The 13,393-nt window shown below is 48.2% G+C and overlaps 1 protein-coding gene across 6 annotated transcripts in view; it reads left to right on the forward strand.

Moving 5' to 3' along the window:
* The first annotated feature begins 936 nt into the window (after nucleotides 1–936).
* LOC125953286 (uncharacterized) overlaps nucleotides 937–13,393 on the forward strand; it is a 118,749-nt gene continuing 106,292 nt past the window's right edge. Inside the window, exon 1 of one of the 6 annotated variants that reach the window (XR_007468950.1) lies at nucleotides 937–1,147. The gene's annotated coding sequence lies outside the window, so the exon portion shown is untranslated. The other 5 variants (XM_049682748.1, XM_049682746.1, XM_049682751.1 and 2 more) reach the window with 5 other exon arrangements.

Here is a 13,393-nt window from a genome sequence, read left to right on the forward strand (position 1 = left end):
TTTTTTTAACCGTCCATTAGGAGGAGCAAATCATATCTGATATTAAGATTCCCTATAAACTGTTGCATCTGAAAGTATTACAAACTATAGCAGCAAATATGTTTGGTAAGACAAAATGTCACTATAGTTTTAGAAAAGATAATTTGTTTTAATTCGAGTCCCGAAAGCTTTCATAATAAATTTAATAAACACTTTCATAACAAAACTAAACAAAAGCACTACAATATAAAAGAACAGCTATATTATCGTCCACACAACCAATTCAATGAAGTCATTTGCTACGTTTCGATTACAAATGGAACCAAACATGTATTGTCCCCTCCCCACATCCCAGAATGATCCAAACCATTTCGAACTCTTACTAATTCCTAAAACAAGATTTTCCTCTTATTCTCGTCCTGCCCAGCATGCTGCTGGATGGACCGAGCACGATCACGATGGTTGTCTACATTACCATCAATCAACGCAACCAACAACGGCAGCAGCAGCAGCAGCAGCAGCAGCAACACCGACGATGATACGCGATCGTACGCCATTCCCGCGAACGATCGTCCCCGAACTGACAGAAGGAAGGTTGTAACGAGCGCAAAACGATGGAATGGATTGCATATGATCGTACGCGGACGCGAATTTAACCCCTCGATAGCGGCCAGTGGCCTGGCTTGTGAGTCTGCGCGCATTCGGTTCGCGTCTTCATAAAGCGCAACCATAACCTGGGTCCACAGGCCGGTTTTTGAACGATGATGTTCGTGATCGTCCGGGGATTTGGGGGGGCTAGAGCGAGATGCATAATGCCTTGCTCCCCTCCGCACAACCCCCCCTTCTTGCCTGCCATCATTCCCCGAAATTCCCCGAGTGGTTAAATCCGTGAGTGAGATGGATGCAAATATAAGGTTACCGTTACCGTTTTGGTGAGGGAAGTCGAGAAAGGGAGAAGTTTGTGGTTTGTGGCCGCTGGTGGCCGATCGGTGGCCGAGAAAGTCCTACGCTGCCACCGTCTGGTGCCGTCGCACGAGAGTCGCGTCGAAGTCCGTCGGCTCGGAAGTGCTCGCCCGCCATCGTACCGGACTGTCTTGTCTTGTCCTATTCGGTGTCCTATTCTGTTCCTTGCTGGTCTCTTAGCTGCTGCTCCCGCTTATCAATTACGGTACGATCAGCCTCGATCAGCATCAGGTGCCGGTCAGGTGTGAAACGCGTTTGTGTTGTTTGTGTGTGTATGTGAAGCGAATGCGTGTGTCTTCGTGCTTGGATTGGAATTTTGCATCACCCGTGCAAGTGCATTTGGAGTTGGTGCTTCTGCTGCTGCCGTTGCTGATGAATGTGCGCGCACCAGACGATGACAGGGGTGCCTGGACCAAGTGGGGAGCGGCACTTGCCAGTGGGGCCAGTCAAGTGGAATTGCTCCTCAAGTTTCTCAAGTTCCTCAAGTTGCTGCTGCTGCTGCTGCTGCTGCTGCTGATGAATGCTTCTGCTTCCCGAAGGATTATAAATCCGCGCATGTTGTGTAGTGTTTTCTGCATGTTGTTAAGCGCTTATTGATTGCCGATTGCAAAATGGCTTCCACTTCACGGAGAGCTTCCGACAACGCCGTAACGATAAGGTTCAAGTTTGTTTTTCGATTTTCTTTCTCGTACCTTTACTGTGCCTACTACTACCACTACAGTATAGCCCAAAGTTCCGTGACGAAAGTGCCATTGACGTCAATTTAAGTAAACATAACAAAACATAAGCCTCATCTAAGGTGAGTCCAACTGACCGACCGACCGACCGACGGAACTGATTTCGATTAGAACAATTTTCCAACCCCCGAAAAACACGCGATGACGTCGTGCAATGGACATCCGTCGTCGTTGTCGTCGTCTCCACAACTCCGGGTGGTTTAAATTGAATTGAATCTATATTTATAAAACGTGTGCGATCGACAAGCAGATGGGTGGGTGCGTGGTCCGTGGTGGATGGAATCGGACCCCCTTCTCCCTCACCAACCATTACGCAAGCAGACGACACCTGCTGGGAACCGCCGGCGCAGGTATCGCGCTCGTCGCAGCATCGTGGCCCCAGCGGCCGTCCATACTCGTCGTGTGCGTGCGTGTGTGTGTGTTTTAAGGGACGTTTTTGGATCTGGTCTAAATTTAGCTCCCGTCTCGGCACAAAACCCTCGGCACAAGAGCCCCTTCAAACGAAGTGTGCCGCCTGTTCGAAGCTCACCTTGGCCGAAATAACGTAGTGGTGGTGGAGAGGTGGTGAGCATTCTGCGTGATCCGTGGGCGGCTTTGACACGACAGCAAGCAGTGGTGGACAATAGCACCACCCCGTGAATCGCTTGTGGATCACTTTTACTTTAATTCCAGACGACGAACCGCAATGGCGATCGGGGAATGAAGCATGGAAACAGAAAGACCTATTAATAGACGAGATGAATTCCACAAAACATTGACCCATCCATTGGAATGACACTCTATTGATCTACTACTGTGTCCAAAAACTAAGGTGGCATTAGATTTATTTTGAAAATTCCTTAGTTTTTCATCAAAATCATTTTTTTGCCATCAAAGTAATCCCTTCCAGATACTTATGCCGACGAATTTTCCAGTTTTCGTCTTTAGGGATGGCTTTCAGCATATTCTTCGCAACGGCTTGAATCTGCTCTATCGTTGCAAAACAGTGTACCCGGAACGAAATTTGAGGCTTGTCTAATAGCAAAAAGCCAAATGTAACCAAATCAGGCGCATACGGTTTTATTGGAACTATATTAGTGAAAATTTTGGCAAAAAAGTCACAGAAAACCAACGAAATGTGAGATGGTGCATTATCGTGATCGAGCACTGCGGCGCTTGAGATGAAAAACTTCCTTCCAAATGTAATTGGCGGATATGTTTGATATGCCAATACCATCAGCAAAGTCTCTTGTTGTTAATTTTTATGATTGTGAATAAAGTCGGTTGTTTTACACTTCTTTATTTCACTGATATTCGCGCACCTAAAACCACAAGTCTTTTTCCTTCTATGGTTACTGAGATAGTCTCCTTTCTCTAAGCGATGTATTCTTGCATGTATTCTAAGGGTTGTATTCTCACAAGGGTTGTATTCCCTAAACCCTTCGCTATCTTCTAACCCTCATAAAATTAATCGACGGTTTTCCAACACCAAATCTTTAAGTTTTTGGGCGTTAGCTGCATCGATTGACGTTGGTGGTCGTCCAGGGCGTTCATCCTCTTCAAAACTTTCCCGAGCCTCCTGGAAGTCTTTGCACCACCTGTAAAAATTTTTTTTTAAATACTATTGTCACCAAAGACTTTCTGTGCCATTGGCATTGGTGTTTCCGCAGCAGAAAAAATATTTTCAATACAAATTCTTTGCTTAAAAATTTGCGACATGGCGAAAAACGAAGAATGCACTTTTAGCAGTTCACAAAAAAATACGTATCTCAAACACTAGTGAATATTTACACGTGAAACTTGTCATGGTTATCAATTACAGTGCTGACAACCTACAAAAAAAATCAAAATTAAAGATAACCATTTACGCGGGCAATTTGGATGCCGTGTCACTTTTTGGACACAGTAGTATTAGCGAAAATAACACCCCGGCGTACGAAAAGTGATCGAGTTCCGCAGCCGCAGCCTCTGAGTATTGTTTAAAAGTGTCCCCGGGGACACTACATTTACCGAACCGCGCAGCCGCTTACCCTTTTTAACACAATCCCTCTCTAGTGTCTAGTGGACGAGAGCAATGCAGTCGCATTCCATTTCGGTGTCGCTCACTCGCACCCCATGTGTCACCTCCAACACTGTCCAACACTTTCAGCTCAGCACGCGGAAGAAGACTAACCTGATAAAATATCCCAACACCCCGAAATATTATCAACTATCATCATCATCATCATCATCCACTCCGAGTGCCATTTGGACATTCTTCGTGTGTCGGAGCTGCCAGGTTTACGGGTTTGCTTCCTGGTCACCGGCACCGGAAAGGAAAGAAGGTCCATCCCCTTCCCCTGTCGGGTGGGAGGTCACCCTGCCAGCAACGAATTGAATTTAGAATCTACTTTGTCAGCGCATAAATTTCAAAATTGAACTTCTTATACTGTTGCTGTGTGCTGTGCATTCTGCTGCTACTCCTGCAGTGAGTCCTTCGGGTGCTGCTGCTGCCGCTGCTGCTGCTGCTACACGTGTGGTCTGAGGACCTTGGTTCGCGGTGTCCGTACCCTTACCCGGGTGTGTTTGCCGGATCAGTTTCTTCGGGGGAGGGAACGTTGTTTGGTTATGAACTGTGTATTGTATTGTGTGCCTGCGTGTCCGTGTGTGTGTGTGTATATGAGTATATGGTTCAACTATTGCATTGTTGTCACTGCCTACCACCTTCTCTACCGGCTCCAGTTCGTGCTATGCGCCCTGGCGGCGAGATCATTCCCAGGAACCGGATGTCGTAGCTTCTTCTGTCTTCGTCGACGTCGAGCGCGTTACTGGCGCACTGTTGCTGCTCGGTGGTTCTAAGGGCAGGAACATACCCTCGCCTCTGAGTAGAATCCATTCTGACAGCTTCTCCACAGGGCACTATCCTTCACTCGAACTTTACAAAACCACACACAGACACACCACACACACACACGAGCACACACCAGGGGCGTGCGACAGGCAGCTCCAACTGGCGGAAGATTCCTTTGTCAGTTGTTGCGGTCTTTTCGGACGTTCCCATGGAATGGAATCTTCTCGCCTTTATTTCTGCAACCATTTCTATTTCATCTTTCGGCTCGGCTAAGAGAGAGAAACCCAAGGAAAATTGGCTATTGGTATTAGCGAACCGGGGTGAGCGGTGCGCGGTTGGTGCAGAGGAGGCTGGCACTTTGTTCAATATTTTCTGCACACCAAAACCTACGCCACAGTGGCCACTGTGATCCTTTTCTCCTTTCGAATCCGAATGCGCATCTCTATAGTGTACATAACCTCAAAGTTAGAGCGAACAACACAGCTATACAGTCCATCCTTGCACGCTCCTTCGCTCGCTCGCTTCCCGTATGTATGTGTGTTTTTTGGGGTAATAAATTTATGATGAAATATTATCTCCAAGAGTGTGTTCCGCTGCTTTCGCTGTAAAAAGTGGAAATGAAAATAGAGACAGAGAGCAAGTAAGCGAAAAAAAAACACAAGTCCCAAACCAAACTTTTCTACTCCACTTCCGCTAGACACACAGACCGAGCGTCGCACCTCTGGGGTGCCATTCCAGCTCGACACGACCGCCGCGCCGGACGGTGAGAAAATGGCGCCAAAATCCCCCCAACCCAAAAACCGTTCGGTACATGTTCCCTTCCGGTCGTGTGGCCAACTTTTTGATTAGTGGCTTGCCCTGTTGTGTTCTTTTTAACTCCTCTGCCCTCCTCTTTCGATGGTGTTCCTGCTTCTTCCTGCTGCTTCTCAGCTGTTGCGGCAAGCAACTCGCGCGGCACGTTCTCAGCTTTTATTTAATTTCTACGGCACGTGTATCGGATTGTCTCCACGGGCACGGCACACGGCCGGTATTCGTGTACTCTGTCTGCAAACTTTTGACAGCAGCAGCACCAGCAGCAGCAGCAGCAGCCAAACAGCCAAGAAAACCGCTTCCACTTCCGACCCGGAAGCCGGATCTGAAAATTGACACAAGCGTTTTTTGTACAGTTACTCGTACACGGTTACAGACACAATTGGGCGTAATTAAAATGCAGCAAAAGTTATATAGTCATTTGAGGTGATGACACCTTCTTTGGGGACTCCCTTCTCTCGGTTGTAGTTGTGGGAAAATCATTTCATTAAAAGCATGCATTCCATTGACTCGACTGCAATACTATCTCAACACAAATTCCAATATCGGATCTCGGAACGGTGAACGGAGGACGGAGACAGATGTCTAAACCTTCCGTCGAATTCCGTCCACACAACCACACAACACTTAACATTAGCTTACCCTGTTCAATCGCCCAACGGTGGACGCTGTACGCTCCACCGAGCACTTCCAGTGAAATGCTCCGCAATATCGGTCCGGACGGTCCGGACTTACGCATCGTCGACGGTCCGAACCGAACGCTATCGCTAGGACCCCCCCACTGCTGCGCTGTCCCTGTCCCTGCAGGCAGTACTAAGCATCGCCGGTCGACGACGAGAAAATGCAATCAGCGACCCAATTAATCGAATTTTCAAATTTCCAAATTCGTTCCGCTACCGTGCACTCCCCTTTGTTGCATAAATCATGCGCCGCGAGAGGACCTCGTGGCGCACTCGCCCTGGGACGCAACGCAACGGTGTGTTCCTCCGCGCGGCCGATGGCGAACCTCGAGGTGGACCCCAAACCGTTCGTTTAGGAAATTAGTGAAGCGGAATGCAAAACGCGGCTAGCAGCAGAAAATATGCTTCTCCGGTTCGTCTATCCGTTTTACACCGTGAACCAACCGGGGGTGGATTTGATGGAATCAGTGAACTAGATAACACGCCCGGTGCCGGACCCCCCCAAGGGGGATGAACATTTATCTCGCGATTGGGATTGTGATTTTATTTCACTTCGGGCTGGTCATCATCATGACCAAGTGCAGCGCAAATACCCTAAACACGAACCGAACGAACGGAGTCCGGTCTCAAAAAACCGCATCACATGCCCGGTGACGCTGCCGGTGTGTGAGGTCTCGAGTGTCACCGGAAATCGAACCCATTCGGCCACTCGATCCCCGTGCTGTGTGTGTGTTTGTCGTCCTTTCGGTCGCATCCTTTGGGGTAGGGTATTCCGGTTTGTGGCGGCCTGTTGCGCTGCTGAAACGTTGCTGAAAGCCGCCTCCGGTCCGGTCGCAAGGAAGAACCGCCGGAAATCCGGTGTCATCTCCCCCACAGCACGGCGAGCAGTCGCGTGTGGAGTTTCATTTTCCAGGCGGAAAACCAAAATCCACCATCCCATCTGCTGATCTGCTGCTCTGCGCTGGCGCTGGCGGATAGATGAATGAATGCGACACACATACACGCACACACCAGAGTCCGGTTGCCTAGCAGCAGCAGCAGCAGCAACAGCAGCAGCCTGTGTTCCAAACAAATTGCATTTCAAGCGCCTCTTTACAAAGAGAAGCAACAAAACAAAACCACGAATTTGCTGAAGGGAAAAAGAAATAGGAAAAAGGGGAAAAATGGACCCGATCCTCAACATGATGAACTGTGGATGCGAACAGTCCGGTGAAAATGCATCACGACGGGGAAATTGGGGGTTGTTGCAAGAGAGAGAGAGAGAGAGAGCATTGCATTGGAAATTTATTATCGCCAACGCTCGCCAACGATCGCAAAACCAGACTTCATCCTCCAGTGAGATCCCCGACTAGGGGGAGGAGATACACGCCAGGGGTATCCCTCTTAGCTCGTTTTTCCCGATCCGAAATCGGTGGCGCAGTGCACATCCGGTATAGGTATAGGTAGCCGCATTGCTCACCACCACCAGCACAATCACCATCAGCAGAACCACGGTGCAATGGAACCAACGTTTCTGAACCGTGTAATTGTAATTGATAATCAATTTTCTAAATAAATAATTTCGCTGGCCACGGATAGCCAGCCAGCTAGCAACCGACCGGCCGTTGGTGCTGTACCAGATGGTTTTCACTCCCCCCGAAATCCAGACTACTGTTAACGTATCGTTTCCGGTTGGGACGCCGATACCGCGGATTATTGTACCCGGCGTGGGGCGTGAATTGTACTTTTTTTCCCCCGGACGAAACGATCCTTTGCCATACGTTCCGCTTGGTTGCATTTTGTGGTAGCGCTGCTAAGAATTATATATTTTTGAAAGAATTGATTTAATTGTTTTCTGGTGTTGATGAAATACTCGTATCTGGACAGTGTTGTTGCAGTTATTTTTCTTGCAACCATTATTCGTATTTAAAGGGGAGCTTCGGTATTTTATTTTGTTTCTTACCATTTACTTTTCATATTTTTTAATGAGTGCTTATCCTTTCAAGAGTGTTAAATTTTTGGGAACAATCGAAGCAAAACTGACAAAGATATTGATTTTTGAAAATCCGCCTTCCATACAAGGCTCAATGCATCTCGCAACTTTGAATCGCGATTCCCAAAACCTACGTTTTCAAAGTCGGTGCCCATCATAGCATGAAAACTGCCTACTCCTACGCTTTGTCATTTCTGACAATTTTTTTTTTAATTATGTAAAACTTGTTTTTTAAGACATCGAACATCGAAAAAAGCATCACTTTTTCAACTTCAAAAATCTGCCAAAAATCGAAAAATAGGAAATTTAACAAAAACTCGACGGGGCTACCTGGATAAACTTATAATCTAACAAATGAATATTGACTTTTATCTTTCTGATGATCCGGCACGTGGCTATGATGGGCACCGCAAAAAGTACAGTTTTGCAAACTTGCCTTTCTAAACTGGAAACCATGAACGTAGTTTTGATCAAATCTTCCTCAAAATAGAATCAAATATTCTTGAAAAGTTGTAGTTTGAAATGAAATTCACTTGAAAAAGTATAGTTCAATGGTTTCTTTACAAAAAATCGTAAAAAATAAGCCTTTTTTGATCCGAAATAACCAAAGATAATTATAAAGATATGAGTTTAATATGAAAGACACTTTCCGTCGCTAGCCATAAATCATTTCACGACAGTAAACACTTCATTCCATTCCATTGCATTGCGTAAAGTTTTTCCCTTGAAGTAAAACCCGGCTGCTTCGATTACAAAATTGAACAGAGATCCCAAGCGCATCAGCGAGCGAATGAATCGTACAAAGAAAATCCATCTGCTCTATCCTTGCGTGCTTCTTTGGGAGGGTGCTCCCTGTGTGAAATTGCATCCCGAAAATTATCACATCTCATCCAACATGGTGGCCATGTTTGTGGTGTGGTGTGGTGTGTGTGTGCATCGTGATGGAAAGTAAACACTCACGAAGGTGAACGCGCACACCCGCGTCTAATTAAAGAAACTTTTAATTAGCAAATCATCTCGCAAATAGTAGTGGTGTTGTAGGCCCCGTGGCCGTTGCGGTGCGGGAACGTTGGAAACGCTTTCAAAATTTGAAAATTCATCATCATCCCATCGCCTTGCCAGCCATAGGCGGGCGCGCACCTGCTCCACTATTGCATAGTATGAGAAATGTGTGTTTCAACATCAACACACGACGACGACGACGACACACCACGCGTCATAACGTGCCATTTCTTTTGGTTCCCCCTCCCGTTTTTGGAACTCACTATTTCACTCAACGGAATGTGGGCAACCGTTTTCGGGTATTTCTTCGCGGCTGCCAATAGTGGTGGTGGTTCCAATTTCGCAAATAACCTTGGCGGATGGCCGTGGTCAGTAGCGTGGTAACGCGATTTCGCCATCTGAAAACCCACCCGATTTTGGTGGCTGCTCACCGAAACCAAATCGAATAACTTAACCGAACCGAACCGAACCGAACGAATGGTCAGGAATTTTGGGAAATAATCCCCGTACACTGTTCCGTTTTCTTCCTTTCCAGTCCCACACCACACCACACCAGGTCGTCCACTGCGTCGTGCCTGTGGTGATTGCCCTCTCTACCGTCAGCTTCCCTTCCCCCTGCTCTAAGCAAGCAACAATACCGCGCACTATGATTCATAATGCATTTAATTAATTTTGAAATTTAATTTCATCCTTCACCCCCGGTCCCAGGTCCGGATCCGGAGATTGACCGTTCCACGGTGCAAGAGGTACGAGAAGGTGGCGTGTATGCCGCAATCCTGTGTCCGTGGTTTCGTGGTTCGGACCATGGCTCTACGGTGGCAATATGGCCGCTATACTGCTGGCTGCTGGCTGCTGCTGCTTCTGCTACTGACGGCGATGGTGCTGGTGATTTTGTAGAAATGAATTTAATTCCATCCAAAACCTGGTTATACCACCACTCTTCTCCTCGGTCCTTCCCTTCCTGTCGCGCTCATTCCGAGGGATTCTCAATGTAGACCACGGTACATCGGGATCGAAAGACAGACAGAAAGAGAGAGAGCGATGGAGAGAGCGGGTAATACAACGTTCCTTTTGGTGAACACCCAATCCAGCAGAGGGAGAACTTGGTCGGGGATTGGTTTGAAGGTGGCTGATTTGAAGGTACATCAAATGGCCATTCGAAATGGCGGCGTCTCGGCATATCCAATCCGTTCTCTTGCTTGCCCTGGACCCGGACAGATCGGACGGTGGCCGGCAGCAGCAGCATCAGCAGCAACCGGATCCGGAGAAATACATTGAGAAAATTATGCTTCGCTGGCTGTTATGCATGATGAAACTATGCAATGCGCCGGACAAAGCATTTAGTATGCAACCTCGCTGCTGCTCGCTCGAGCACATACTCCGAATCCACATCCAGCATGATGATGATGGTGATGATGATATCATTCCATAACCAATATCACTAGAGCAAACAGAACCGAACCGGAAGTGGTTAGTTTGCTTTCAATCGCACCACGTACCTTGGCCGGTTGGTTTGAGAGGCCGTGAATAGTAGCGTGAAGTATCTTTGCAACCATGATACCACCTTCGCAAACCGCAATTCTGTTGGGATGAATTCGATACGCTTCTTACCTTCTTTCGCATTAATCAGTGTGAGTGCGCCTCTGACGCATTTAATTAATGCCATAAACGTGCCCTTAATATGCAACCATTTTCCACCCCCGAAAAACAATGTATGTAGAATGCATTACCGCGGTATTCGTTTCGTTGCGGAATTGCGTCATGTTATCGCGGTAGAGCCGTGGGCTAAGATAAATCAGCAAAAACATGCGGCCTTAAATCAGCGTCCTAGCATCTAATGCAGCTGTCGGCCGGTTTTAGCCTAGCAATTTATGATGGGAGCAGGGGCGCCAATTTTTCATCATTTCTTTTTGCTGCTGCCGCTGATGTTGCTGCTGAATCGCTCTTCGCCCGGAATTTTATTCATTTCTATGAGTCCACCCAGCGCATGTCGTGGGATCTTAATTAAGACCATTCATACCAATCATTTTGCTTTAGCACCTGACAGGCCGTATGTTAGTTTCAGGGCGCTACAACGTCTGCAAAAACATCAGATCGGATGTTTATACATCAGTTAGCACCTCAGTGAGCGATTTATTTCTTCTCAATTTGCGGCCCGGTTTTGCGTTCAAACAGGAAGGATCATCATTCTTCGAAAGTTGTTTATTACTATCCTTCACTAACTGAAACGGGTAAAGCAAGTTGAATATTCCGATAGATCTCAGGAAAAATGGGTTGTTGAACAGCTGTAGTCGAAAACTGTACGCAAAAGTTAATTCTTCTAGCACTTTTATTACCCACACTATTCGCCAGTGTGTTTTATCAAATCGTAATAACAGGAGAGCTGAAAAATTGTGTGTTTCTATCTGCTACACGTTTTCGACTCTCCTTCACTCGCGATCGCTCTCGATCGCCCGCGCTTCGTCCCTGTCGTCTCCGTTCTTTGCCGCTAGAGGGCCTCTTGTTACCCTCGACTGTCACCGGTGGTGAAGTACCAAATCATGTTTTGGCAACACTCCCCCCCGTACTTCTGCCACCGGTGACAGCTCTGCGACTACTTCTTCTTTCTCACTTTCTAAGTCCCTATATGTTTTCCCGTGATCGTTACCACGTGCACCTGTGATATTGTAATATCGTGTATCTCCTACCCACGTCAATAGTTCGTCCTCAACCTCCTGCACGCCTTCACTCAACTTCGTCTTCTCCTTCTGGACGTAAGTTCTCTCTCTCTCAGGCAGCCGTATTCTAACTCTATACTTTTAGGTTATCTACTGGTCCTGGGGTTTGCGAACTTCATCGCGCACGGCCTCCAGCTCGTTCTGTCGATCGTTCAACCGTGCACCGACCAAGCTGTATCGGTTGTTAATCTCAGTCAGCTGCTGCTGGATCGGAGTCAAATCGGTTAGATGGAAACCGTCTTGCGACGACCGCCGACCACCGAATCCACTCGATCCACTGGCGGGCGACAGGGGCGGTGCACCACCCTTCGTTGGACTGGGTGACCTGACATCACCTGCAAGCCGTCGCATCGGGCTCACGTTCGAGCGCTTGATCGGACTGTACCCGGAGCGTATGCGTGTTGGGCTATCGGGACGGATCAGTGCATCGTACTGTGCACCAAGATCGTTCACACGATCGATCGTAACTCCGTACTCGCGGTGCTCCTTCACGAGTGAGCGAACCTCTTCGATCTGATACTTGATCGCTTCCACATCCACAGCCTCCGGAGCGAGGTTGTTCGTACTAGTCTCGATGCTACCCAACCAGCCATGCACTTGATTCTTCAGATCTTCGTAAGCATGCGGCTGTTCGGCCTTCTGCCGGGATAACTTCAGCTTGTCCTCCAACGTAGTGTCCATCGTTTTCCACATGCTCTCCAGTGCTTTCACGCGGTCGCGTACCACACCTGTATTCGTCACGTCACGCGTGGCAACCAAATCCTTGCCCAAACGCACTGTAGCATCGTATTGAGGGCCCAGTTTTTCCTTCAGTCGGGACAGCTCGACCATACGCTCTGCCAGCACTTCCGCCGGGAGCGAAACAAGTTCGCGAGCTTCTAGCGCATCGTTCAGAGTCGTGAGCTCTTGCTCCAAGTTCGAAAAGTCGTTCATGAACTTGCTCAATTGCGCTAGCGTATCTTCCAGGAATTCTCCTCGCTTGAGCGCCTTATCGAGCAGCTTCTCGAATCGTCCGGTAACATCGCTCAGATTGCTTTCGATGTGCTTGGCAAGACGCGTGTTCGATGGTGTGGCCGAGAGTTCCTGCGCCGAAAGTGTCACACTCTCCTGGCTGGTACGGTGCGATTCCAGATCATTCAGCAAGCCACGATGTTCGCGTACCTGCTCATTCAGCCGGTCCTTGATCAACGATGCAGGTCGGTTTTGTATCTTAAACTTTTCCTCCGATTGATTGATCCACCCAGCAAGACCGTCGAGCGCATCCTGAACGCTCTGCGACTGTACGAGTGCGGTGTCGAGCAGCTTCGATCGATCACCAACCGCCTCCAGGAGCTGATTGCACTTATCTTTCACCTCCTCGACCGGTATCTCGAGCGCGGACACCTTCGAAGGGCTCAGGCGACCAGCCAATGACTTCAGTAGGGCACCCAAGCTATGCTGAACATTGTCGATCAAGCGGCCTTGCGAGAGGAACTCACTCTGCAGAGCCTTCGTCTGATTCATCTGATCCTGCACTGCTTCTGGATTGGCAGCGATGGGATCTGATAGCGCACTACTGACGCGCGGGTGCACATCACGTAGCCATGAGCGGACCTTCTCCAATGCTTCCTGATAGTCCCGCTGGCGACTGCCAAGACCGGCCCAGCGATCGAGCAGCGTATTGGTCCGGTTCAGCAGATCACGATATTGCGCTGTTGCTAGTTGCACCTCCTGACGGATGGGAC

This window comes from Anopheles darlingi, chromosome 3 (assembly GCF_943734745.1).
Source record: "Anopheles darlingi chromosome 3, idAnoDarlMG_H_01, whole genome shotgun sequence".
Lineage (NCBI taxonomy): Eukaryota > Metazoa > Arthropoda > Insecta > Diptera > Culicidae > Anopheles > Anopheles darlingi.